We start from the raw sequence: 27,064 nt of genomic DNA, 5'->3' as shown, positions 1-27,064 counted from the left end.
GCTTTTTTCTGCGCCTCTTTTGATTCTTTCTGCATTTCTCTTGCTCCTTTCAACATTTATCTTTCCTCTTTTGGCACATCTATTGCCTTTTTCTGCACTTCTTTTGCCTCTTTCTGCACCTTTCTTCCTCTTTCTATACCTCTCTTCTTCTTTCTGCAACTCTCTTGCCTTTCTCTGCACTTCTCTCTTCTTTCTGCAGCTCTCCTGCTTCTTTCTGAACTTCTCTTGCCTCTTTCTGCACTTCTCTTTCCTCTTTCTGCACATTTCTTACCTCTTTTTGTATTTCTCTTGCCTCTTGTTGTACTTATTTTACTCTTTCTGCACCTCTTTTGCTTCTTTCTGCACCTCTCTTGCTTCTTTCTATACATCTTTTGCCTCTTTCGGTATATTTCTTCCTCTTTCTGCAACTCTCTTGCTTCTTTCATCACTTCTCCTGCCTCTTTGTGCCCCTCTCTTAGCTCTTTATGCACCTCTCCTACTTTTTTGCAACGTACTTGACAATTTCTGCCCCTCACTCTCTTCTTTCTGCATGTCTGTGGCTTCTTTATGCACTTCTCTTGCATTTTCTGCAACTCTTTTGCCTCTTTCTGTACCTCTCTTGCTTCTTTCTGTACCTCTCTTGCTCATTCCTGCATCTCTCTTCCTTATTTCTGCACCTTTCATGCCTCTTTCTGAACTTCTCTTGCCTTTTTCTGCACCTCTCTTAGCTCTTTCTGCACCTCTCTTACTTTTTTGCAACGTACATGCCAATTTCTGCCCCTCACTCTCTTCTTTCTGCATGTCTTTTGCTTCTTTATGTACTTCTCTTGCATTTTCTGCAACTCTTTTGCCTCTTTCTGCACCTCTCCTGCTTCTTTCTGCACCTCTCTTACATATTTCTACACCTATCTTGCTTTTTTATGCACCCCTCTTATCTCGTTCTACATTTATCTTGCTGCCTTCTGCACCTTTCTTCTTCTTTCCACAATTCTCTTGCATCTTTCTGCACTTATCTTGCCTCTTTCTGCACTTCTCTAGCCTCTATCTAAGCTTCTCTTTTCTCTTTCTGCATTTCTAGTGCTTCTCTATGCACCTTTCTTCCTCTTTCAGAAATTCTCTTGCCTCTTTCTGCACCATTCTTCCTCTTTCTGCAGTTCCTTTGCCTTTTTCTGCACTTCTATTGCTTCTTTCAGCATATCTGTTGTTTCTTTCTGTGCCTCATTTGCCTCTTTCTGAATTTCTCTTAGCTATTTCTGCACATCTCTTACTTCTTTCTGTACCTCTCTTGCTTCTTTCTGTACCTCTCTTGCTCTTTCCTGCATCTCTCTTTCTTATTTCTGCACCTTTCATGCCTCTTTCTGAACTTCTCTGGCCTCTCTCTGCAGCTCTCTTGCTTCTTTCTGCACTTCTCTTGCTTCTTTTTGCACCTCTCTTGCTTCATTTTGTACCACTCTTGCTTTACATCCACAGCACCTGCTTCTTTCTGAACCTCTCTTGCTTATTTCTGCACCTCTCTAGCATCTTTAATCACTTCTATTGCTTGTTTTTACTCCTCATTTGCATCTTTCTGCACTTTGCTTCCTTTATTCTGCAATTCTTTTGCTTCTTTCTGAATCACTTTTGTCTCTTTCTGCATTTCTCTAACTTTTTTCTGTACCTGTTGTCCTCTTTATGTGCTTCTCCTGCCTCTTTCTGCATTTATTTTGTCTCCTTCTGCACGTTTCTTCTTTTTTCTCCACTGCTCTTGTTTCTTTCTGCACTTCTCTTGCGACTTTAATCACCATTCTTCATCTTTCTGCTTCTTTCTTCCTCTTTCTGAAGTTCTCTTGCTTCTTGCTGTACTTCTATTGCCTCTTTCTGCACCTCTCTTTCTTCTCTTGCCTTTTTCTGCACTTCTATTGCTTCTTTCAGCATATCTGTTGTTTCTTTCTGTGCCTCATTTGCCTCTTTCTGAATTTCTCTTAGCTATTTCTGCACATCTCTTACTTCTTTCTGTACCTCTCTTGCTTCTTTCTGTACCTCTCTTGCTCTTTCCTGCATCTCTCTTTCTTATTTCTGCACCTTTCATGCCTCTTTCTGAACTTCTCCGGCCTCTCTCTGCAGCTCTCTTGCTTCTTTCTGCACTTCTCTTGCTTCTTTTTACACCTCTCTTGCTTTTTTCTGCACCTCTTTTGATTCGTTCTGCATTTCTCTTGCTTCTTTCAACATTTATCTTTCTTCTTTTGGCACATCTATTGCCTTTTTCTGCACTTCTTTTGCCTCTTTCTGCACCTTTCTTCCTCTTTCTATACCTCTCTTCTTCTTTCTGCAACTCTCTTGCCTCTCTCTACACTTCTCTGTTCTTTCTGTACCTCTCCTGCTTCTTTCTGAACTTCTCTTGCCTATTACTGCACCTCTCTTTCCTCTTTCTGCACATCTCTTACCTCTTTTTGTACTTCTCTTACCTCTTGTTGTACTTTTTTCCTCTTTCTGCACCTCTTTTGCTTCTTTGTGCACCTCTCTTGCTTCTTTCTAAACATCTTTTGCCTCTTTCGGTACATTTCTTCCTCTTTCTGCAACTCTCTTGCATCTTTCATCACTTCTCCTGCCTCTTTGTGCCCCTCTCTTAGCTCTTACTGCACCTCTCTTACTTTTTTGCAACATACTTGCCAATTTCTGCCCCTCACTCTCTTCTTTCTGCATGTCTTTGGCTTCTTTATGCACTTCTCTTGCATTTTCTGCAACTCTTTTGCCTCTTTCTGCACCTCTCTTGCTTCTTTCTGCACCACTCTTGCATATTTCTACACCTATCTTGCTTTTTTATGCATCCCTCTTACCTCTTTCTACAATTATCTTGCTGCCTTCTATACCTTTCTTCTTCTTTCCACAATTCTCTTGCCTCTTTCTGCCCTCATCTTGCCTCTTTCTGCACGTCCCTGGCCTCTATCTGAGCTTCTCTTTTCTCTTTCTGCATTTCTATTGCTTCTCTATGCACCTTTCTTCCTCTTTCAGAAATTCTCTTGCCTCTTTCTGCACCATTCTTCCTCTTTCTGCAGTTCCTTTGCCTATTTCTGCACTACTCATGCCTCTTTCTGTACCTCTCCTACTTCTGTCTGTACTTCTCTTGCTTCTTTCTACACATCTCTTGCTTCATGTTGTACCACTCTTGCTTTACATCCACATCACCTGCTTCTTTCTGAACCTCTCTTGCTTCTTTCTGCACCTCTCTAACATCTTTCACCACTTCTATTGTTTGTTTTTACTCCTCATTTGCATCTTTATGCACTTTGCTTCCTTTATTCTGCAATTCTTTTGCTTCTTTCTGAATCACTTTTGCCTCTTTCTGCATTTCTCTAACTTTGTTCTGTACCTGTTGTCCTCTTTATGTGCTTCTCCTGCCTCTTTCTGCATTTATTTTGCCTCCTTCTGCAAGTTTCTTCTTCTTTGCCCACTACTCTTGTTTCTTTCTGCACTTCTCTTGCGACTTTAATCATAATTTTTCATCTTTCTTCCTCTTTCTGAAGTTCTCTTGCTTCTTTATGTACTTCTATTGCCTCTTTCTGCACCTCTCTTTCTTCTCCTGCCTTTTTCTGCACTTCTATTGCTTCTTTCAGCATATCTGTTGTTTCTTTCTGTGCCTCATTTGCCTCTTTCAGAATTTCATTTAGCTATTTCTGCCCCTCTCTTAGCTATTTCTGCACCTCTCTTACTTCATTGCAACGTACTTGACAATTTCTGCCCCTCACTCTCTTCTTTCTGCATGTCTTTGGCTTCTTTATGCACTTCTCTTGCATTTCCTGCAACTCTTTCGCCTCTCTCTGCACCTCTCTTGCTTCTTTCTGCATCTCTCTTGCATATTTCTACACCTATCTTTCTTTTTTATGCACCCCTCTTATCTCTTTCTACATTTATCTTGCTGCTTCTGCACCTTTCTTCTTCTTTCCACAATTCTCTTGCATCTTTCTGCACTTATCTTGCCTCTTTCTGCACTTCTCTGGCCTCTATCTGAGCTTCTCCTTTCTCTTTCTGCATTTCTATTGCTTCTCTATGCACCTTAATTCCTCTTTCAGAAATTCTCTTGCCTCTTTCTGCACCATTCTTCCTCTTTCTGCAGTTCCTTTGCCTATTTCTGCACTAGTCCTGCCTCTTTCTGTACCTATCCTACTTCTTTCTGTACTTCTCTTGCTTCTTTCTGTAAATCTCTTGCTTCATTTTGTACCACTCTTGCTTTACATTCACAGCACCTGCTTCTTTCTGAACCTCTCTTGCTTCTTTCTGCACCTCTCTAACATCTTTCATCACTTCTATTTCTTGTTTTTACTCCTCATTTGCATCTTTCTGCACTTTGCTTCATTTATTCTGCAATTCTTTTGCTTCTTCCTGAATCACTTTTGCCACTTTCTGCATTTCTCTAACTTTGTTCTGTACCTGTTGTCCTCTTTATGTGCTTCTCCTGCCTCTTTCTGCATGTATTTTGCCTCCTTCTGCACGTTTCTTCTTCTTTCTCCACTACTCTTGTTTCTTTCTGCACTTCACTTGTGACTTTGTTCACCATTCTTCATCTTTCTGCATCATTCTTCCTCTTTCTGAAGTTCTCTTGCTTCTTTCTCTACTTCTATTGCCACTTTCTGCACCTCTCTTTCTTCTCTTGCCTTTTTCTGCACTTCTATTGCTTCTTTCAGCATATCTGTTGTTTCTTTCTGTGCCTCATTTGCCTCTTTCTGAATTTCTCCTAGCTATTTCTGCACATCTCTTACTTCTTTCTGTACCTCTCTTGCTTCTTTCTGCACCTCTCTTGCTCTTTCCTGCCTCTCTCTTTCTTATTTCTGCACCTTTCATGCCTCTTTCTGAACTTCTCTGGCCTCTCTCTGCAGCGCTCTTGCTTCTTTCTGCAATTCTCTTGCTTCTTTTTGCACCTCTCTTGCTTTTTTCTGCGCCTCTTTTGATTCTTTCTGCATTTCTCTTGCTCCTTTCAACATTTATCTTTCCTCTTTTGGCACATCTATTGCCTTTTTCTGCACTTCTTTTGCCTCTTTCTGCACCTTTCTTCCTCTTTCTATACCTCTCTTCTTCTTTCTGCAACTCTCTTGCCTTTCTCTGCACTTCTCTCTTCTTTCTGCAGCTCTCCTGCTTCTTTCTGAACTTCTCTTGCCTCTTTCTGCACTTCTCTTTCCTCTTTCTGCACATTTCTTACCTCTTTTTGTATTTCTCTTGCCTCTTGTTGTACTTATTTTACTCTTTCTGCACCTCTTTTGCTTCTTTCTGCACCTCTCTTGCTTCTTTCTATACATCTTTTGCCTCTTTCGGTATATTTCTTCCTCTTTCTGCAACTCTCTTGCTTCTTTCATCACTTCTCCTGCCTCTTTGTGCCCCTCTCTTAGCTCTTTATGCACCTCTCCTACTTTTTTGCAACGTACTTGACAATTTCTGCCCCTCACTCTCTTCTTTCTGCATGTCTGTGGCTTCTTTATGCACTTCTCTTGCATTTTCTGCAACTCTTTTGCCTCTTTCTGTACCTCTCTTGCTTCTTTCTGTACCTCTCTTGCTCATTCCTGCATCTCTCTTCCTTATTTCTGCACCTTTCATGCCTCTTTCTGAACTTCTCTTGCCTTTTTCTGCACCTCTCTTAGCTCTTTCTGCACCTCTCTTACTTTTTTGCAACGTACATGCCAATTTCTGCCCCTCACTCTCTTCTTTCTGCATGTCTTTTGCTTCTTTATGTACTTCTCTTGCATTTTCTGCAACTCTTTTGCCTCTTTCTGCACCTCTCCTGCTTCTTTCTGCACCTCTCTTACATATTTCTACACCTATCTTGCTTTTTTATGCACCCCTCTTATCTCGTTCTACATTTATCTTGCTGCCTTCTGCACCTTTCTTCTTCTTTCCACAATTCTCTTGCATCTTTCTGCACTTATCTTGCCTCTTTCTGCACTTCTCTAGCCTCTATCTAAGCTTCTCTTTTCTCTTTCTGCATTTCTAGTGCTTCTCTATGCACCTTTCTTCCTCTTTCAGAAATTCTCTTGCCTCTTTCTGCACCATTCTTCCTCTTTCTGCAGTTCCTTTGCCTTTTTCTGCACTTCTATTGCTTCTTTCAGCATATCTGTTGTTTCTTTCTGTGCCTCATTTGCCTCTTTCTGAATTTCTCTTAGCTATTTCTGCACATCTCTTACTTCTTTCTGTACCTCTCTTGCTTCTTTCTGTACCTCTCTTGCTCTTTCCTGCATCTCTCTTTCTTATTTCTGCACCTTTCATGCCTCTTTCTGAACTTCTCTGGCCTCTCTCTGCAGCTCTCTTGCTTCTTTCTGCACTTCTCTTGCTTCTTTTTGCACCTCTCTTGCTTCATTTTGTACCACTCTTGCTTTACATCCACAGCACCTGCTTCTTTCTGAACCTCTCTTGCTTATTTCTGCACCTCTCTAGCATCTTTAATCACTTCTATTGCTTGTTTTTACTCCTCATTTGCATCTTTCTGCACTTTGCTTCCTTTATTCTGCAATTCTTTTGCTTCTTTCTGAATCACTTTTGTCTCTTTCTGCATTTCTCTAACTTTTTTCTGTACCTGTTGTCCTCTTTATGTGCTTCTCCTGCCTCTTTCTGCATTTATTTTGTCTCCTTCTGCACGTTTCTTCTTTTTTCTCCACTGCTCTTGTTTCTTTCTGCACTTCTCTTGCGACTTTAATCACCATTCTTCATCTTTCTGCTTCTTTCTTCCTCTTTCTGAAGTTCTCTTGCTTCTTGCTGTACTTCTATTGCCTCTTTCTGCACCTCTCTTTCTTCTCTTGCCTTTTTCTGCACTTCTATTGCTTCTTTCAGCATATCTGTTGTTTCTTTCTGTGCCTCATTTGCCTCTTTCTGAATTTCTCTTAGCTATTTCTGCACATCTCTTACTTCTTTCTGTACCTCTCTTGCTTCTTTCTGTACCTCTCTTGCTCTTTCCTGCATCTCTCTTTCTTATTTCTGCACCTTTCATGCCTCTTTCTGAACTTCTCCGGCCTCTCTCTGCAGCTCTCTTGCTTCTTTCTGCACTTCTCTTGCTTCTTTTTACACCTCTCTTGCTTTTTTCTGCACCTCTTTTGATTCGTTCTGCATTTCTCTTGCTTCTTTCAACATTTATCTTTCTTCTTTTGGCACATCTATTGCCTTTTTCTGCACTTCTTTTGCCTCTTTCTGCACCTTTCTTCCTCTTTCTATACCTCTCTTCTTCTTTCTGCAACTCTCTTGCCTCTCTCTACACTTCTCTGTTCTTTCTGTACCTCTCCTGCTTCTTTCTGAACTTCTCTTGCCTATTACTGCACCTCTCTTTCCTCTTTCTGCACATCTCTTACCTCTTTTTGTACTTCTCTTACCTCTTGTTGTACTTTTTTCCTCTTTCTGCACCTCTTTTGCTTCTTTGTGCACCTCTCTTGCTTCTTTCTAAACATCTTTTGCCTCTTTCGGTACATTTCTTCCTCTTTCTGCAACTCTCTTGCATCTTTCATCACTTCTCCTGCCTCTTTGTGCCCCTCTCTTAGCTCTTACTGCACCTCTCTTACTTTTTTGCAACATACTTGCCAATTTCTGCCCCTCACTCTCTTCTTTCTGCATGTCTTTGGCTTCTTTATGCACTTCTCTTGCATTTTCTGCAACTCTTTTGCCTCTTTCTGCACCTCTCTTGCTTCTTTCTGCACCACTCTTGCATATTTCTACACCTATATTGCTTTTTTATGCACCCCTCTTACCTCTTTCTACATTTATCTTGCTGCCTTCTGTACCTTTCTTCTTCTTTCCACAATTCTCTTGCTTCTTTCTGCCCTCATCTTGCCTCTTTCTGCACTTCTCTGGCCTCTATCTGAGCTTCTCTTTTCTCTGTCTGCATTTCTATTGCTTCTATATGCACCTTTCTTCCTCTTTCAGAAATTCTCTTGCCTCTTTCTGCACCATTCTTCCTCTTTCTGCAGTTCCTTTGCCTATTTCTGCACTACTCCTGCCTCTTTCTGTACCTCTCCTACTTCTTTCTGTACTTCTCTTGCTTCTTTCTGCACCTCTCTAGCATCTTTCATCACTTCTATTGCTTGTTTTTACTCCTCATTTGCATCTTTCTGCACTTTGCTTCCTTTATTTTGCAATTCTTTTGCTTCTTCCTGAATCACTTTTGCCTCTTTCTGCATTTCTCTAACTTTGTTCTGTACCTGTTGTCCTCTTTATGTGCTTCTCCTGCCTCTTTCTGCATGTATTTTGCCTCCTTCTGCACGTTTCTACTTCTTTCTCCACTACGCTTGTTTCTTTCTGCACTTCACTTGTGACTTTGTTCACCATTCTTCATCTTTCTGCATCATTCTTCCTCTTTCTGAAGTTCTCTTGCTTCTTTCTGTACTTCTATTGCCTCTTTCTGCACCTATCTTTCTTCTCCTGCCTGTTTCTGCACTAATATTGCTTCTTTCAGCATATCTGTTGTTTCTTTCTGTGCCTCATTTGCCTCTTTCTGAATTTCTCTTAGCTATTTCTGCACATCGTTTACTTCTTTCTGTACCTCTCTTGCTTCTTTCTGTATCTCTCTTGCTCATTCCTGCATTCCTCTTCCTTATTTCTGCAACTTTCATCCCTCTTTCTGAACTTCTCTTGCCTCTTTCTGCACCTCTCTTGGCTCTTTCTCCACCTCACTTGCTTCATTCTGCACTTCTCTAGTATATTTTTACACCTATCCTCCTTTTTCTGCACCTCTCTTGCCTCTTTCTGCATTTCTATTGCTGCTTTTTGCACCTATCTTCCTCTTTCTGCAATTCTCATGCCTCTTTCTGTAAATATCTTTCTCTTTCTGCACAATTCTTGCTTCTTTCTATACTTCTCTCTTGCCTCTTTCTGCACTTCTCTTGCCTCTTTCTGCGCTACTCTCGCTTCTTACTGCACCTTCCTTTCTATTTCCGCACTTGTCTTGCCTCTTTCTGCATTTCTCTTGCTTCTTTCTGTACTTTTCTTCTTTTTTCTATACTTATCTCCTTTGATACCTCTCGTGCCTCTTTCTGCACTCCTCTTGCTTTTATCTACACCTTTCTTTCTCTTTCTGTACCTCTCTTGCTTCTTTCAGTCTCTCTCTTGCTTCTTTCTGCACCTCTCATGCCTTTTTCTATATTTCTCTTGCCTCTGTATGCCTATGTCTTCCTCTTTTTGCACATTTTGTGCTTATTTCATCACTTCTCTTGCTTATTTTTGTATGTCTCTTACCTCTTTATACACCTCTTTCTTCTTTCTGCAACTATCTTGTCTCTCTCTGCGCCTCACTCTCTTCTTTCTGCACCTCTCCTGCTTCTTTCTGCACTTCTCTTGTTTTTATGCAGCTCTCATGCTTCTTTCTGTACTTCTTGTGTCTCTTTCTGCATCTCCCTTGCCTCTTTCTATACTTCTCTAGCCTCTTTCTGCATCTTCCTTGCCTCTTTCTGTACTTCTCTTGCATCTTTCTACACCTCTATTGTTTCTTTCAGCCCTTCTCTTGATTCTTTCTGTACCTCTCCCTCTCTTGCTTCTTTCTGTATCTCTCTTGCTTCTTTCTGTAACTTTCTACCTCTTTCTGCACTTCTATTGCCTCTTTCCATTTCTCTTGCTCCTTTCGCAACTTCTCTTGCTTCTTTCTACACATCTATTGCCTCTTTCGGTACATTTTTACCTCTTTCTATACCTCCCTTGCTTTTTTTGCAACTCTCTTGCCACTTCCTGCCCCTCAATCTCTTCTTTCTGCACGTCTCTTGCTTCTTTCTACACTTCTCTTGCATTTCCTGCAGCTCTTTTGCCTCTATCTGCACCTCTCCTGCTTCTTTCTTCATCACTCATCTCTTTCTGTATCACTCCTGCTTTTATTTGCATATTTTGTCCTCTTTCCATACCTCTCTTGCTTCTTTCTGCAACTCTCTATTGCCTCTTTTTGTACTTCTCTGTCTCTTTCTGTACCTCTCCTGACACTTTCTACACATTCCTTCTTCTTTCTGGATATCTCTTGCTTCTTTCTGCAATTCTCCTGCTTCTATCTGCACATCTCACCTCTTTTCATTATTCTCTTGTCACTTTCTATACTATTCTTACTTCTTTATATGCCTCTCTTGCTTGTTTCAGCACCTCTCTTGCTTCTTTCTGTACCTCTCTTGCCTCTTTCTGCACTTTTCTTGCTTTTTCTGCACCTTTCTTCCTCCTTCAGTACTTCTGTTGCCTCTTTCTGCATGTCTCTTTCCTCTTTCTAAACTTTTCTTGCCTCTGTTTGGACCTTCTTTGCCACTTTCCTGATTTTGTTTCTCACTGTACCTCTCTTGCTTCTTTCTGCACTTCTGTTGCCTCTTTCTGCACTTCTTTTGCCTCTTCCTGCACTTCTTTTGCCTCTTTCTGTACTTCTCTGGCCTCTTTCTTAATTTCTCTTTCCTCTTTCTGCATTTCTCCTGCTTCTTAATGCACCTTTCTTCCTCTTTCCAAACTTCTCTTGCCTCTTTATGTAAATGTCTTCCTCTTTCAGCATCTCTCTTGCTTTTGTCTGTACTTGTCTTGCTTATTTTGGCACCTCTCTTGCTTCTTTCTAGACATCTCTGGCCTCTCTCTGCACCTCTCTTGCTTCTTTCTGCACTTCTCTTGCTTCTTTTTGCACCTCTATTGCTTTTTTATGCACCTCTTTTGATTCTTTCTGCATTTCTCTTGCTTCTTTCTACACTTATCTTTCCTCTTTTGGCACATCTATTGCCTCTTTCTGCACCTTTCTTCCTCTTTCTATACCTCTCTTCTTCTTTCTGCACCCCTCTTTCTTCTTTCTGCACATCTCTTACCTCTTTTTGTACTTCTCTTGCCTCTGCTATACTTTTTTTTCCTCTTTCTGCACCTCTTTTGCTTCTTTCTGCACCTCTCTTGCTTCTTTCTATACATCTTTTGCCTCTTTCGGTATATTTCTATCCTCTTTCTGCAACTCTCTTGCTTCTTTCATCACTTCTCCTGCCTCTTTGTGCCCCTCTCTTAGCTCTTTCTGCACCTCTCTTACTTTTTTGCAATGTACTTGCCAATTTCAGCCCCTCGCTCTCTTCTTTCTGCATGTCTTTGGCTTCTTTATGCACTTCTCTTGCATTTTCTGCAACTCTTTTGCCTCTTTCTACACCTCTCTTGCTTCTTTCTACACCACTCATTTCTTTCTGTATCACTATTGCTTTTTTTTGCACATTTCTTCCTCTTTCCGCACCTCTCTTGCTTCTTTCAGTAACTCTCTAGTGCCTCTTTGTGCACTTCTCTGCCTCTTTCTGTACCTCTCTTGACACTTTGTGAACATTTCTTCTTCTTTCTGGATATCTCTTGCCTCTTTCTGCACTTCTCTTGCTTGTTTCAGCACCTCTCTTGCTAGCTACTTGCTGTACCTCTCTTGCCTCTTTCTGTACTTCTCTTGCTTTTTCTACACCTTTCTTCCTCTTTCTGTACGTCTGTTGCCTCTTTCTACATGTCTCTTTCCTCTTTCTAAACTTTTCTTGCCTCTTTTTGGAACTCTTTTGCCACTGTCCTCAAATTGTTTCCTCTCACTGCACCTCTCTTGCTTCTTTCTGCACTTCTCTTGCTTTCTTCTGTGCCTCGCTTGGTTTTTATTGCACCCCTTACGCTTACTGCAACTCTATTTCTGCACCTTTCTTGCCTCTTTTGACAACTCTCTTGCCTTTTTCTGCAATGCTCTTGCCTCTTTTTTCACTGCTGTTGTTTCTTTCTCCACTTCACTTTCTTTTTCTGTACCTATTTTGCTACTCTCTGTACTCCTCTAGCCTTTTTCTGTACTTCTCTTGCCCCTTTCTGCACCTCTATTGCCTCGTTCTGTACATTTCTTTCTCTTTCTGTACCTCCCTTGCCTCCTTCTGCACTTCTCTTTCTTCTTTCTGTACCTCTCTTGCCTCTTTCTGCACTTTTCTTGCTTTTTCTGCACCTTTCTTCCTCCTTCTGTACTTCTGTTACCTCTTTCTGCATGTCTCTTTCCTCTTTCTAAACTTTTCTTGCCTCTGTTTGGACCTTCTTTGCCACTTTCCTGATTTTGTTTCTCACTGTACCTCTCTTGCTTCTTTCTGCACTTCTGTTGCCTCTTTCTGCACTTCTTTTGCCTCTTCCTGTACTTCTTTTGCCTCTTTCTGTACTTCTCTGGCCTCTTTCTTAATTTCTCTTTCCTCTTTCTGCATTTCTCCTGCTTCTTAATGCACCGTTCTTCCGCTTTCCAAACTTCTCTTGCCTCTTTATGTAAATGTCTTCCTCTTTCAGCATCTCTCTTGCTTTTGTCTGTACTTGTCTTGCTTATTTTGGCACCTCTCTTGCTTCTTTCTAGACATCTCTGGCCTCTCTCTGCACCTCTCTTGCTTCTTTCTGCACTTCTCTTGCTTCTTTTTGCACCTCTCTTGCTTTTTTATGCACCTCTTTTGATTCTTTCTGCATTTCTCTTGCTTCTTTCTACACTTATCTTTCCTCTTTTGGCACATCTATTGCCTCTTTCTGCACCTTTCTTCCTCTTTCTATACCTCTCTTCTTCTTTCTGCAACTCTCTTGCCTCTCTCTGCACCTCTCTCTTCTTTCTGCACCTCTCCTGCCTCTTTGTGCCCCTCTCTTAGCTCTTTCTGCACCCCTCTTACTTTTTTGCAACATACTTGCCAATTTCTGCCCCTCACTCTCTTCTTTCTGAATGTCTTTGGCTTCTTTATGCACTTCTCTTGCATTTTCTGCAACTCTTTTGCCTCTTTCTACACCTCTCTTGCTTCTTTCTGCACCACTCTTGCATATTTCTACACCTATCTTGCTTTTTTATGCATCCCTCTTACCTCTTTCTACAATTATCTTGCTGCCTTCTATACCTTTCTTCTTCTTTCCACAATTCTCTTGCCTCTTTCTGCCCTCATCTTGCCTCTTTCTGCACGTCCCTGGCCTCTATCTGAGCTTCTCTTTTCTCTTTCTGCATTTCTATTGCTTCTCTATGCACCTTTCTTCCTCTTTCAGAAATTCTCTTGCCTCTTTCTGCACCATTCTTCCTCTTTCTGCAGTTCCTTTGTCTATTTCTGCACTACTCATGCCTCTTTCTGTACCTCTCCTACTTCTGTCTGTACTTCTCTTGCTTCTTTCTACACATCTCTTGCTTCATGTTGTACCACTCTTGCTTTACATCCACATCACCTGCTTCTTTCTGAACCTCTCTTGCTTCTTTCTGCACCTCTCTAACATCTTTCACCACTTCTATTGTTTGTTTTTACTCCTCATTTGCATCTTTATGCACTTTGCTTCCTTTATTCTGCAATTCTTTTGCTTCTTTCTGAATCACTTTTGCCTCTTTCTGCATTTCTCTAACTTTGTTCTGTACCTGTTGTCCTCTTTATGTGCTTCTCCTGCCTCTTTCTGCATTTATTTTGCCTCCTTCTGCAAGTTTCTTCTTCTTTGCCCACTACTCTTGTTTCTTTCAGCACTTCTCTTGCGACTTTAATCATAATTTTTCATCTTTCTTCCTCTTTCTGAAGTTCTCTTGCTTCTTTATGTACTTCTATTGCCTCTTTCTGCACCTCTCTTTCTTCTCCTGCCTTTTTCTGCACTTCTATTGCTTCTTTCAGCATATCTGTTGTTTCTTTCTGTGCCTCATTTGCCTCTTTCAGAATTTCATTTAGCTATTTCTGCCCCTCTCTTAGCTATTTCTGCACCTCTCTTACTTCATTGCAACGTACTTGACAATTTCTGCCCCTCACTCTCTTCTTTCTGCATGTCTTTGGCTTCTTTATGCACTTCTCTTGCATTTCCTGCAACTCTTTTGCCTCTCTCTGCACCTCTCTTGCTTCTTTCTGCATCTCTCTTGCATATTTCTACACCTATCTTTCTTTTTTATGCACCCCTCTTATCTCTTTCTACATTTATCTTGCTGCTTCTGCACCTTTCTTCTTCTTTCCACAATTCTCTTGCATCTTTCTGCACTTATCTTGCCTCTTTCTGCACTTCTCTGGCCTCTATCTGAGCTTCTCCTTTCTCTTTCTGCATTTCTATTGCTTCTCTATGCACCTTAATTCCTCTTTCAGAAATTCTCTTGCCTCTTTCTGCACCATTCTTCCTCTTTCTGCAGTTCCTTTGCCTATTTCTGCACTAGTCCTGCCTCTTTCTGTACCTATCCTACTTCTTTCTGTACTTCTCTTGCTTCTTTCTGTAAATCTCTTGCTTCATTTTGTACCACTCTTGCTTTACATTCACAGCACCTGCTTCTTTCTGAACCTCTCTTGCTTCTTTCTGCACCTCTCTAACATCTTTCATCACTTCTATTTCTTGTTTTTACTCCTCATTTGCATCTTTCTGCACTTTGCTTCATTTATTCTGCAATTCTTTTGCTTCTTCCTGAATCACTTTTGCCACTTTCTGCATTTCTCTAACTTTGTTCTGTACCTGTTGTCCTCTTTATGTGCTTCTCCTGCCTCTTTCTGCATGTATTATGCCTCCTTCTGCACGTTTCTTCTTCTTTCTCCACTACTCTTGTTTCTTTCTGCACTTCACTTGTGACTTTGTTCACCATTCTTCATCTTTCTGCATCATTCTTCCTCTTTCTGAAGTTCTCTTGCTTCTTTCTCTACTTCTATTGCCACTTTCTGCACCTCTCTTTCTTCTCTTGCCTTTTTCTGCACTTCTATTGCTTCTTTCAGCATATCTGTTGTTTCTTTCTGTGCCTCATTTGCCTCTTTCTGAATTTCTCCTAGCTATTTCTGCACATCTCTTACTTCTTTCTGTACCTCTCTTGCTTCTTTCTGCACCTCTCTTGCTCTTTCCTGCCTCTCTCTTTCTTATTTCTGCACCTTTCATGCCTCTTTCTGAACTTCTCTGGCCTCTCTCTGCAGCGCTCTTGCTTCTTTCTGCAATTCTCTTGCTTCTTTTTGCACCTCTCTTGCTTTTTTCTGCGCCTCTTTTGATTCTTTCTGCATTTCTCTTGCTCCTTTCAACATTTATCTTTCCTCTTTTGGCACATCTATTGCCTTTTTCTGCACTTCTTTTGCCTCTTTCTGCACCTTTCTTCCTCTTTCTATACCTCTCTTCTTCTTTCTGCAACTCTCTTGCCTTTCTCTGCACTTCTCTCTTCTTTCTGCAGCTCTCCTGCTTCTTTCTGAACTTCTCTTGCCTCTTTCTGCACTTCCCTTTCCTCTTTCTGCACATTTCTTACCTCTTTTTGTATTTCTCTTGCCTCTTGTTGTACTTATTTTACTCTTTCTGCACCTCTTTTGCTTCTTTCTGCACCTCTCTTGCTTCTTTCTATACATCTTTTGCCTCTTTCGGTGTATTTCTTCCTCTTTCTGCAACTCTCTTGCTTCTTTCATCACTTCTCCTGCCTCTTTGTGCCCCTCTCTTAGCTCTTTATGCACCTCTCCTACTTTTTTGCAACGTACTTGACACTTTCTGCCCCTCACTCTCTTCTTTCTGCATGTCTGTGGCTTCTTTATGCACTTCTCTTGCATTTTCTGCAACTCTTTTGCCTCTTTCTGTACCTCTCTTGCTTCTTTCTGTACCTCTCTTGCTCATTCCTGCATCTCTCTTCCTTATTTCTGCACCTTTCATGCCTCTTTCTGAACTTCTCTTGCCTTTTTCTGCACCTCTCTTAGCTCTTTCTGCACCTCTCTTACTTTTTTGCAACGTACATGCCAATTTCTGCCCCTCACTCTCTTCTTTCTGCATGTCTTTTGCTTCTTTATGTACTTCTCTTGCATTTTCTGCAACTCTTTTGCCTCTTTCTGCACCTCTCCTGCTTCTTTCTGCACCTCTCTTACATATTTCTACACCTATCTTGCTTTTTTATGCACCCCTCTTATCTCGTTCTACATTTATCTTGCTGCCTTCTGCACCTTTCTTCTTCTTTCCACAATTCTCTTGCATCTTTCTGCACTTATCTTGCCTCTTTCTGCACTTCTCTAGCCTCTATCTAAGCTTCTCTTTTCTCTTTCTGCATTTCTAGTGCTTCTCTATGCACCTTTCTTCCTCTTTCAGAAATTCTCTTGCCTCTTTCTGCACCATTCTTCCTCTTTCTGCAGTTCCTTTGCCTTTTTCTGCACTTCTATTGCTTCTTTCAGCATATCTGTTGTTTCTTTCTGTGCCTCATTTGCCTCTTTCTGAATTTCTCTTAGCTATTTCTGCACATCTCTTACTTCTTTCTGTACCTCTCTTGCTTCTTTCTGTACCTCTCTTGCTCTTTCCTGCATCTCTCTTTCTTATTTCTGCACCTTTCATGCCTCTTTCTGAACTTCTCTGGCCTCTCTCTGCAGCTCTCTTGCTTCTTTCTGCACTTCTCTTGCTTCTTTTTGCACCTCTCTTGCTTCATTTTGTACCACTCTTGCTTTACATCCACAGCACCTGCTTCTTTCTGAACCTCTCTTGCTTATTTCTGCACCTCTCTAGCATCTTTAATCACTTCTATTGCTTGTTTTTACTCCTCATTTGCATCTTTCTGCACTTTGCTTCCTTTATTCTGCAATTCTTTTGCTTCTTTCTGAATCACTTTTGTCTCTTTCTGCATTTCTCTAACTTTTTTCTGTACCTGTTGTCCTCTTTATGTGCTTCTCCTGCCTCTTTCTGCATTTATTTTGTCTCCTTCTGCACGTTTCTTCTTTTTTCTCCACTGCTCTTGTTTCTTTCTGCACGTCTCTTGCGACTTTAATCACCATTCTTCATCTTTCTGCTTCTTTCTTCCTCTTTCTGAAGTTCTCTTGCTTCTTGCTGTACTTCTATTGCCTCTTTCTGCACCTCTCTTTCTTCTCTTGCCTTTTTCTGCACTTCTATTGCTTCTTTCAGCATATCTGTTGTTTCTTTCTGTGCCTCATTTGCCTCTTTCTGAATTTCTCTTAGCTATTTCTGCACATCTCTTACTTCTTTCTGTACCTCTCTTGCTTCTTTCTGTACCTCTCTTGCTCTTTCCTGCATCTCTCTTTCTTATTTCTGCACCTTTCATGCCTCTTTCTGAACTTCTCCGGCCTCTCTCTGCAGCTCTCTTGCTTCTTTCTGCACTTCTCTTGCTTCTTTTTACACCTCTCTTGCTTTTTTCTGCACCTCTTTTGATTCGTTCTGCATTTCTCTTGCTTCTTTCAACATTTATCTTTCTTCTTTTGGCACATCTATTGCCTTTTTCTGCACTTCTTTTGCCTCTTTCTGCACCTTTCTTCCTCTTTCCATACCTCTCTTCTTCTTTCTGCAACTCTCTTGCCTCTCTCTACACTTCTCTGTTCTTTCTGTACCTCTCCTGCTTCTTTCTGAACTTCTCTTGCCTATTACTGCACCTCTCTTTCCTCTTTCTGCACATCTCTTACCTCTTTTTGTACTTCTCTTACCTCTTGTTGTACTTTTTTCCTCTTTCTGCACCTCTTTTGCTTCTTTGTGCACCTCTCTTGCTTCTTTCTAAACATCTTTTGCCTCTTTCGGTACATTTCTTCCTCTTTCTGCAACTCTCTTGCATCTTTCATCACTTCTCCTGCCTCTTTGTGCCCCTCTCTTAGCTCTTACTGCACCTCTCTTACTTTTTTGCAACATACTTGCCAATTTCTGCCCCTCACTCTCTTCTTTCTGCATGTCTTTGGCTTCTTTATGCACTTCTCTTGCATTTTCTGCAACTCTTTTGCCTCTTTCTGCACCTCTCTTGCTTCTTTCTGCACCACTCTTGCATATTTCTACACCTATATTGCTTTTTTATGCACCCCTCTTACCTCTTTCTACATTTATCTTGCTGCCTTCTGTACCTTTCTTCTTCTTTCCACAATTCTCTTGCTTCTTTCTGCCCTCATCTTGCCTCTTTCTGCACTTCTCTGGCCTGTATCTGAGCTTCTCTTTTCTCTGTCTGCATTTCTATTGCTTCTATATGCACCTTTCTTCCTCTTTCAGAAATTCTCTTGCCTCTTTCTGCACCATTCTTCCTCTTTCTGCAGTTCCTTTGCCTATTTCTGCACTACTCCTGCCTCTTTCTGTACCTCTCCTACTTCTTTCTGTACTTCTCTTGCTTCTTTCTGCACCTCTCTAGCATCTTTCATCACTTCTATTGCTTGTTTTTACTCCTCATTTGCATCTTTCTGCACTTTGCTTCCTTTATTTTGCAATTCTTTTGCTTCTTCCTGAATCACTTTTGCCTCTTTCTGCATTTCTCTAACTTTGTTCTGTACCTGTTGTCCTCTTTATGTGCTTCTCCTGCCTCTTTCTGCATGTATTTTGCCTCCTTCTGCACGTTTCTACTTCTTTCTCCACTACGCTTGTTTCTTTCTGCACTTCACTTGTGACTTTGTTCACCATTCTTCATCTTTCTGCATCATTCTTCCTCTTTCTGAAGTTCTCTTGCTTCTTTCTGTACTTCTATTGCCTCTTTCTGCACCTCTCTTTCTTCTCCTGCCTGTTTCTGCACTAATATTGCTTCTTTCAGCATATCTGTTGTTTCTTTCTGTGCCTCATTTGCCTCTTTCTGAATTTCTCTTAGCTATTTCTGCACATCGTTTACTTCTTTCTGTACCTCTCTTGCTTCTTTCTGTATCTCTCTTGCTCATTCCTGCATTCCTCTTCCTTATTTCTGCACCTTTCATCCCTCTTTCTGAACTTCTCTTGCCTCTTTCTGCACCTCTCTTGGCTCTTTCTCCACCTCACTTGCTTCATTCTGCACTTCTCTAGTATATTTTTACACCTATCCTCCTTTTTCTGCACCTCTCTTGCCTCTTTCTGCATTTCTATTGCTGCTTTTTGCACCTATCTTCCTCTTTCTGCAATTCTCATGCCTCTTTCTGTAAATATCTTTCTCTTTCTGCACAATTCTTGCTTCTTTCTATACTTCTCTCTTGCCTCTTTCTGCACTTCTCTTGCCTCTTTCTGCACTACTCTCGCTTCTTACTGCACCTTCCTTTCTATTTCCGCACTTGTCTTGCCTCTTTCTGCATTTCTCTTGCTTCTTTCTGTACTTTTCTTCTTTTTTCTATACTTATCTCCTTTGATACCTCTCGTGCCTCTTTCTGCACTCCTCTTGCTTTTATCTACACCTTTCTTTCTCTTTCTGTACCTCTCTTGCTTCTTTCAGTCTCTCTCTTGCTTCTTTCTGCACCTCTCATGCCTTTTTCTATATTTCTCTTGCCTCTGTATGCCTATATCTTCCTCTTTTTGCACATTTTGTGCTTATTTCATCACTTCTCTTGCTTATTTTTGTATGTCTCTTACCTCTTTATACACCTCTTTCTTCTTTCTGCAACTATCTTGTCTCTCTCTGCGCCTCACTCTCTTCTTTCTGCACCTCTCCTGCTTCTTTCTGCACTTCTCTTGTTTTTATGCAGCTCTCATGCTTCTTTCTGTACTTCTTGTGTCTCTTTCTGCATCTCCCTTGCCTCTTTCTATACTTCTCTAGCCTCTTTCTGCATCTTCCTTGCCTCTTTCTGTACTTCTCTTGCATCTTTCTACACCTCTATTGTTTCTTTCAGCCCTTCTCTTGATTCTTTCTGTACCTCTCCCTCTCTTGCTTCTTTCTGTATCTCTCTTGCTTCTTTCTGTAACTTTCTACCTCTTTCTGCACTTCTGTTGCCTCTTTCCATTTCTCTTGCTCCTTTCGCAACTTCTCTTGCTTCTTTCTACACATCTATTGCCTCTTTCGGTACATTTTTACCTCTTTCTATACCTCCCTTGCTTTTTTTGCAACTCTCTTGCCACTTCCTGCCCCTCAATCTCTTCTTTCTGCACGTCTCTTGCTTCTTTCTACACTTCTCTTGCATTTCCTGCAGCTCTTTTGCCTCTATCTGCACCTCTCCTGCTTCTTTCTTCATCACTCATCTCTTTCTGTATCACTCCTGCTTTTATTTGCATATTTTGTCCTCTTTCCATACCTCTCTTGCTTCTTTCTGCAACTCTCTATTGCCTCTTTTTGTACTTCTCTGTCTCTTTCTGTACCTCTCCTGACACTTTCTACACATTCCTTCTTCTTTCTGGATATCTCTTGCTTCTTTCTGCAATTCTCCTGCTTCTATCTGCACATCTCACCTCTTTTCATTATTCTCTTGTCACTTTCTATACTATTCTTACTTCTTTATATGCCTCTCTTGCTTGTTTCAGCACCTCTCTTGCTTCTTTCTGTACCTCTCTTGCCTCTTTCTGCACTTTTCTTGCTTTTTCTGCACCTTTCTTCCTCCTTCAGTACTTCTGTTGCCTCTTTCTGCATGTCTCTTTCCTCTTTCTAAACTTTTCTTGCCTCTGTTTGGACCTTCTTTGCCACTTTCCTGATTTTGTTTCTCACTGTACCTCTCTTGCTTCTTTCTGCACTTCTGTTGCCTCTTTCTGCACTTCTTTTGCCTCTTCCTGCACTTCTTTTGCCTCTTTCTGTACTTCTCTGGCCTCTTTCTTAATTTCTCTTTCCTCTTTCTGCATTTCTCCTGCTTCTTAATGCACCTTTCTTCCTCTTTCCAAACTTCTCTTGCCTCTTTATGTAAATGTCTTCCTCTTTCAGCATCTCTCTTGCTTTTGTCTGTACTTGTCTTGCTTATTTTGGCACCTCTCTTGCTTCTTTCTAGACATCTCTGGCCTCTCTCTGCACCTCTCTTGCTTCTTTCTGCACTTCTCTTGCTTCTTTTTGCACCTCTATTGCTTTTTTATGCACCTCTTTTGATTCTTTCTGCATTTCTCTTGCTTCTTTCTACACTTATCTTTCCTCTTTTGGCACATCTATTGCCTCTTTCTGCACCTTTCTTCCTCTTTCTATACCTCTCTTCTTCTTTTTGCAACTCTCTTGCCTCTCTCTGCACCTCTCTCTTCTTTCTGCACCTCTCCTGCCTCTTTCTGCACCCCTCTTTCCTCTTTCTGCACATCTCTTACCTCTTTTTGTACTTCTCTTGCCTCTGCTATACTTTTTTTTCCTCTTTCTGCACCTCTTTTGCTTCTTTCTGCACCTCTCTTGCTTCTTTCTATACATCTTTTGCCTCTTTCGGTATATTTCTATCCTCTTTCTGCAACTCTCTTGCTTCTTTCATCACTTCTCCTGCCTCTTTGTGCCCCTCTCTTAGCTCTTTCTGCACCTCTCTTACTTTTTTGCAATGTACTTGCCAATTTCAGCCCCTCGCTCTCTTCTTTCTGCATGTCTTTGGCTTCTTTATGCACTTCTCTTGCATTTTCTGCAACTCTTTTGCCTCTTTCTACACCTCTCTTGCTTCTTTCTACACCACTCATTTCTTTCTGTATCACTATTGCTTTTTTTTGCACATTTCTTCCTCTTTCCGCACCTCTCTTGCTTCTTTCAGTAACTCTCTAGTGCCTCTTTTTGCACTTCTCTGCCTCTTTCTGTACCTCTCTTGACACTTTGTGAACATTTCTTCTTCTTTCTGGATATCTCTTGCCTCTTTCTGCACTTCTCTTGCTTGTTTCAGCACCTCTCTTGCTAGCTACTTGCTGTACCTCTCTTGCCTCTTTCTGTACTTCTCTTGCTTTTTCTACACCTTTCTTCCTCTTTCTGTACGTCTGTTGCCTCTTTCTACATGTCTCTTTCCTCTTTCTAAACTTTTCTTGCCTCTTTTTGGAACTCTTTTGCCACTGTCCTCAAATTTTTTCCTCTCACTGCACCTCTCTTGCTTCTTTCTGCACTTCTCTTGCTTTCTTCTGTGCCTCGCTTGGTTTTTATTGCACCCCTTACGCTTACTGCAACTCTATTTCTGCACCTTTCTTGCCTCTTTTGACAACTCTCTTGCCTTTTTCTGCAATGCTCTTGCCTCTTTTTTCACTGCTGTTGTTTCTTTCTCCACTTCACTTTCTTTTTCTGTACCTATTTTGCTACTCTCTGTACTCCTCTAGCCTTTTTCTGTACTTCTCTTGCCCCTTTCTGCACCTCTATTGCCTCGTTCTGTACATTTCTTTCTCTTTCTGTACCTCCCTTGCCTCCTTCTGCACTTCTCTTTCTTCTTTCTGTACCTCTCTTGCCTCTTTCTGCACTTTTCTTGCTTTTTCTGCACCTTTCTTCCTCCTTCTGTACTTCTGTTACCTCTTTCTGCATGTCTCTTTCCTCTTTCTAAACTTTTCTTGCCTCTGTTTGGACCTTCTTTGCCACTTTCCTGATTTTGTTTCTCACTGTACCTCTCTTGCTTCTTTCTGCACTTCTGTTGCCTCTTTCTGCACTTCTTTTGCCTCTTCCTGTACTTCTTTTGCCTCTTTCTGTACTTCTCTGGCCTCTTTCTTAATTTCTCTTTCCTCTTTCTGCATTTCTCCTGCTTCTTAATGCACCGTTCTTCCGCTTTCCAAACTTCTCTTGCCTCTTTATGTAAATGTCTTCCTCTTTCAGCATCTCTCTTGCTTTTGTCTGTACTTGTCTTGCTTATTTTGGCACCTCTCTTGCTTCTTTCTAGACATCTCTGGCCTCTCTCTGCACCTCTCTTGCTTCTTTCTGCACTTCTCTTGCTTCTTTTTGCACCTCTCTTGCTTTTTTATGCACCTCTTTTGATTCTTTCTGCATTTCTCTTGCTTCTTTCTACACTTATCTTTCCTCTTTTGGCACATCTATTGCCTCTTTCTGCACCTTTCTTCCTCTTTCTATACCTCTCTTCTTCTTTCTGCAACTCTCTTGCCTCTCTCTGCACCTCTCTCTTCTTTCTGCACCTCTCCTGCCTCTTTCTACACCCCTCTTTCCTCTTTCTGCACATCTCTTACCTCTTTTTGTACTTCTCTTGCCTCTGCTGTACTTTTTTTCCTCTTTCTGCACCTCTTTTGCTTCTTTCTGCACCTCTCTTGCTTCTTTCTATACATCTTTTGCCTCTTTCGGTACATTTCTATCCTCTTTCTGCAACTCTCTTGCTTCTTTCATCACTTCTCCTGCCTCTTTGTGCCCCTCTCTTAGCTCTTTCTGCACCTCTCTTACTTTTTTGCAATGTACTTGCCAATTTCAGCCCCTCACTCTCTTCTTTCTGCATGTCTTTGGCTTCTTTATGCACTTCTCTTGCATTTTCTGCAACTCTTTTGCCTCTTTCTACACCTCTCTTGCTTCGTTCTACACCACTCATTTCTTTCTGTATCACTATTGCTTCTTTTTGCACATTTCTTCCTCTTTCCGCACCTCTCTTGCTTCTTTCAGTAACTCTCTAGTGCCTTTTTTTGCACTTCTCTGCCTCTTTCTGTACCTCTCTTGACACTTTATGAACATTTCTTCTTCTTTCTGGATATCTCTTGCCTCTTTATGCACTTCTCTTGCTTGTTTCAGCACCTCTCTTGCTAGCTACTTTCTGTACCTCTCTTGCCTCTTTCTGTACTTCTCTTGCTTTTTCTACACCTTTCTTCCTCTTTCTGTACGTCTGTTGCCTCTTTCTACATGTCTCTTTCCTCTTTCTAAACTTTTCTTGCCTCTTTTTGGAACTCTTTTGCCACTGTCCTCAAATTTTTTCCTCTCACTGCACCTCTCTTGCTTCTTTCTGCACTTCTCTTGCTTTCTTCTGTGCCTCGCTTGGTTTTTATTGCACCCCTTACGCTTACTGCAACTCTATTTCTGCACCTTTCTTGCCTCTTTTGACAACTCTCTTGCCTTTTTCTGCAATGCTCTTGCCTCTTTTTTCACTGCTGTTGTTTCTTTCTCCACTTCACTTTCTTTTTCTGTACCTATTTTGCTACTCTCTGTACTCCTCTAGCCTTTTTCTGTACTTCTCTTGCCCCTTTCTGCACCTCTATTGCCTCGTTCTGTACATTTCTTTCTCTTTCTGTACCTCCCTTGCCTCCTTCTGCACTTCTCTTTCTTCTTTCTGTACCTCTCTTGCCTCTTTCTGCACTTTTCTTGCTTTTTCTGCACCTTTCTTCCTCCTTCTGTACTTCTGTTACCTCTTTCTGCATGTCTCTTTCCTCTTTCTAAACTTTTCTTGCCTCTGTTTGGACCTTCTTTGCCACTTTCCTGATTTTGTTTCTCACTGTACCTCTCTTGCTTCTTTCTGCACTTCTGTTGCCTCTTTCTGCACTTCTTTTGCCTCTTCCTGTACTTCTTTTGCCTCTTTCTGTACTTCTCTGGCCTCTTTCTTAATTTCTCTTTCCTCTTTCTGCATTTCTCCTGCTTCTTAATGCACCGTTCTTCCGCTTTCCAAACTTCTCTTGCCTCTTTATGTAAATGTCTTCCTCTTTCAGCATCTCTCTTGCTTTTGTCTGTACTTGTCTTGCTTATTTTGGCACCTCTCTTGCTTCTTTCTAGACATCTCTGGCCTCTCTCTGCACCTCTCTTGCTTCTTTCTGCACTTCTCTTGCTTCTTTTTGCACCTCTCTTGCTTTTTTATGCACCTCTTTTGATTCTTTCTGCATTTCTCTTGCTTCTTTCTACACTTATCTTTCCTCTTTTGGCACATCTATTGCCTCTTTCTGCACCTTTCTTCCTCTTTCTATACCTCTCTTCTTCTTTCTGCAACTCTCTTGCCTCTCTCTGCACCTCTCTCTTCTTTCTGCACCTCTCCTGCCTCTTTCTGCACCCCTCTTTCCTCTTTCTGCACATCTCTTACCTCTTTTTGTACTTCTCTTGCCTCTGCTGTACTTTTTTTCCTCTTTCTGCACCTCTTTTGCTTCTTTCTGCACCTCTCTTGCTTCTTTCTATACATCTTTTGCCTCTTTCGGTACATTTCTATCCTCTTTCTGCAACTCTCTTGCTTCTTTCATCACTTCTCCTGCCTCTTTGTGCCCCTCTCTTAGCTCTTTCTGCACCTCTCTTACTTTTTTGCAATGTACTTGCCAATTTCAGCCCCTCACTCTCTTCTTTCTGCATGTCTTTGGCTTCTTTATGCACTTCTCTTGCATTTTCTGCAACTCTTTTGCCTCTTTCTACACCTCTCTTGCTTCGTTCTACACCACTCATTTCTTTCTGTATCACTATTGCTTCTTTTTGCACATTTCTTCCTCTTTCCGCACCTCTCTTGCTTCTTTCAGTAACTCTCTAGTGCCTTTTTTTGCACTTCTCTGCCTCTTTCTGTACCTCTCTTGACACTTTATGAACATTTCTTCTTCTTTCTGGATATCTCTTGCCTCTTTCTGCACTTCTCTTGCTTGTTTCAGCACCTCTCTTGCTAGCTACTTTCTGTACCTCTCTTGCCTCTTTCTGTACTTCTCTTGCTTTTTCTACACCTTTCTTCCTCTTTCTGTACGTCTGTTGCCTCTTTCTACATGTCTCTTTCCTCTTTCTAAACTTTTCTTGCCTCTTTTTGGAACTCTTTTGCCACTGTCCTCAAATTTTTTTCCTCTCACTGCACCTCTCTTGCTTCTTTCTGCACTTCTCTTGCTTTCTTCTGTGCCTCGCTTGGTTTTTATTGCACCCCTTACGCTTACTGCAACTCTATTTCTGCACCTTTCTTGCCTCTTTTGACAACTCTCTTGCCTTTTTTCTGCAATGCTCTTGCCTCTTTTTTCACTGCTGTTGTTTCTTTCTCCACTTCACTTTCATTTTCTGTACCTATTTTGCTACTCTCTGTACTCCTCTAGCCTTTTTCTGTACTTCTCTTGCCTCTTTCTGCACCTCTATTGCCTCGTTCTGAACATTTCTTTCTCTTTCTGTACCTCCCTTGCCTCCTTCTGCACTTCTCTTTCTTCTTTCTGTACCTCTCTTGCTTCTTTCTGTACCTCTCTTGCCTCTTTCTGCACTTTTCTTGCTTTTTCTGCACCTTTCTTCCTCCTTCTGTACTTCTGTTACCTCTTTCTGCATGTCTCTTTCCTCTTTCTAAACTTTTCTTGCCTCTGTTTGGACCTTCTTTGCCACTTTCCTGATTTTGTTTCTCACTGTACCTCTCTTGCTTCTTTCTGCACTTCTGTTGCCTCTTTCTGCACTTCTTTTGCCTCTTCCTGTACTTCTTTTGCCTCTTTCTGTACTTCTCTGGCCTCTTTCTTAATTTCTCTTTCCTCTTTCTGCATTTCTCCTGCTTCTTAATGCACCGTTCTTCCGCTTTCCAAACTTCTCTTGCCTCTTTATGTAAATGTCTTCCTCTTTCAGCATCTCTCTTGCTTTTGTCTGTACTTGTCTTGCTTATTTTGGCACCTCTCTTGCTTCTTTCTAGACATCTCTGGCCTCTCTCTGCACCTCTCTTGCTTCTTTCTGCACTTCTCTTGCTTCTTTTTGCACCTCTCTTGCTTTTTTATGCACCTCTTTTGATTCTTTCTGCATTTCTCTTGCTTCTTTCTACACTTATCTTTCCTCTTTTGGCACATCTATTGCCTCTTTCTGCACCTTTCTTCCTCTTTCTATACCTCTCTTCTTCTTTCTGCAACTCTCTTGCCTCTCTCTGCACCTCTCTCTTCTTTCTGCACCTCTCCTGCCTCTTTCTGCACCCCTCTTTCCTCTTTCTGCACATCTCTTACCTCTTTTTGTACTTCTCTTGCCTCTGCTGTACTTTTTTTCCTCTTTCTGCACCTCTTTTGCTTCTTTCTGCACCTCTCTTGCTTCTTTCTATACATCTTTTGCCTCTTTCGGTACATTTCTATCCTCTTTCTGCAACTCTCTTGCTTCTTTCATCACTTCTCCTGCCTCTTTGTGCCCCTCTCTTAGCTCTTTCTGCACCTCTCTTACTTTTTTGCAATGTACTTGCCAATTTCAGCCCCTCACTCTCTTCTTTCTGCATGTCTTTGGCTTCTTTATGCACTTCTCTTGCATTTTCTGCAACTCTTTTGCCTCTTTCTACACCTCTCTTGCTTCGTTCTACACCACTCATTTCTTTCTGTATCACTATTGCTTCTTTTTGCACATTTCTTCCTCTTTCCGCACCTCTCTTGCTTCTTTCAGTAACTCTCTAGTGCCTTTTTTTGCACTTCTCTGCCTCTTTCTGTACCTCTCTTGACACTTTATGAACATTTCTTCTTCTTTCTGGATATCTCTTGCCTCTTTCTGCACTTCTCTTGCTTGTTTCAGCACCTCTCTTGCTAGCTACTTTCTGTACCTCTCTTGCCTCTTTCTGTACTTCTCTTGCTTTTTCTACACCTTTCTTCCTCTTTCTGTACGTCTGTTGCCTCTTTCTACATGTCTCTTTCCTCTTTCTAAACTTTTCTTGCCTCTTTTTGGAACTCTTTTGCCACTGTCCTCAAATTTTTTTCCTCTCACTGCACCTCTCTTGCTTCTTTCTGCACTTCTCTTGCTTTCTTCTGTGCCTCGCTTGGTTTTTATTGCACCCCTTACGCTTACTGCAACTCTATTTCTGCACCTTTCTTGCCT

Source organism: Lissotriton helveticus, chromosome 10 (assembly GCF_964261635.1).
Source record: "Lissotriton helveticus chromosome 10, aLisHel1.1, whole genome shotgun sequence".
Taxonomy (NCBI): Eukaryota; Metazoa; Chordata; class Amphibia; order Caudata; family Salamandridae; genus Lissotriton; species Lissotriton helveticus.
Note: the sequence above shows the minus strand (reverse complement) of the source record.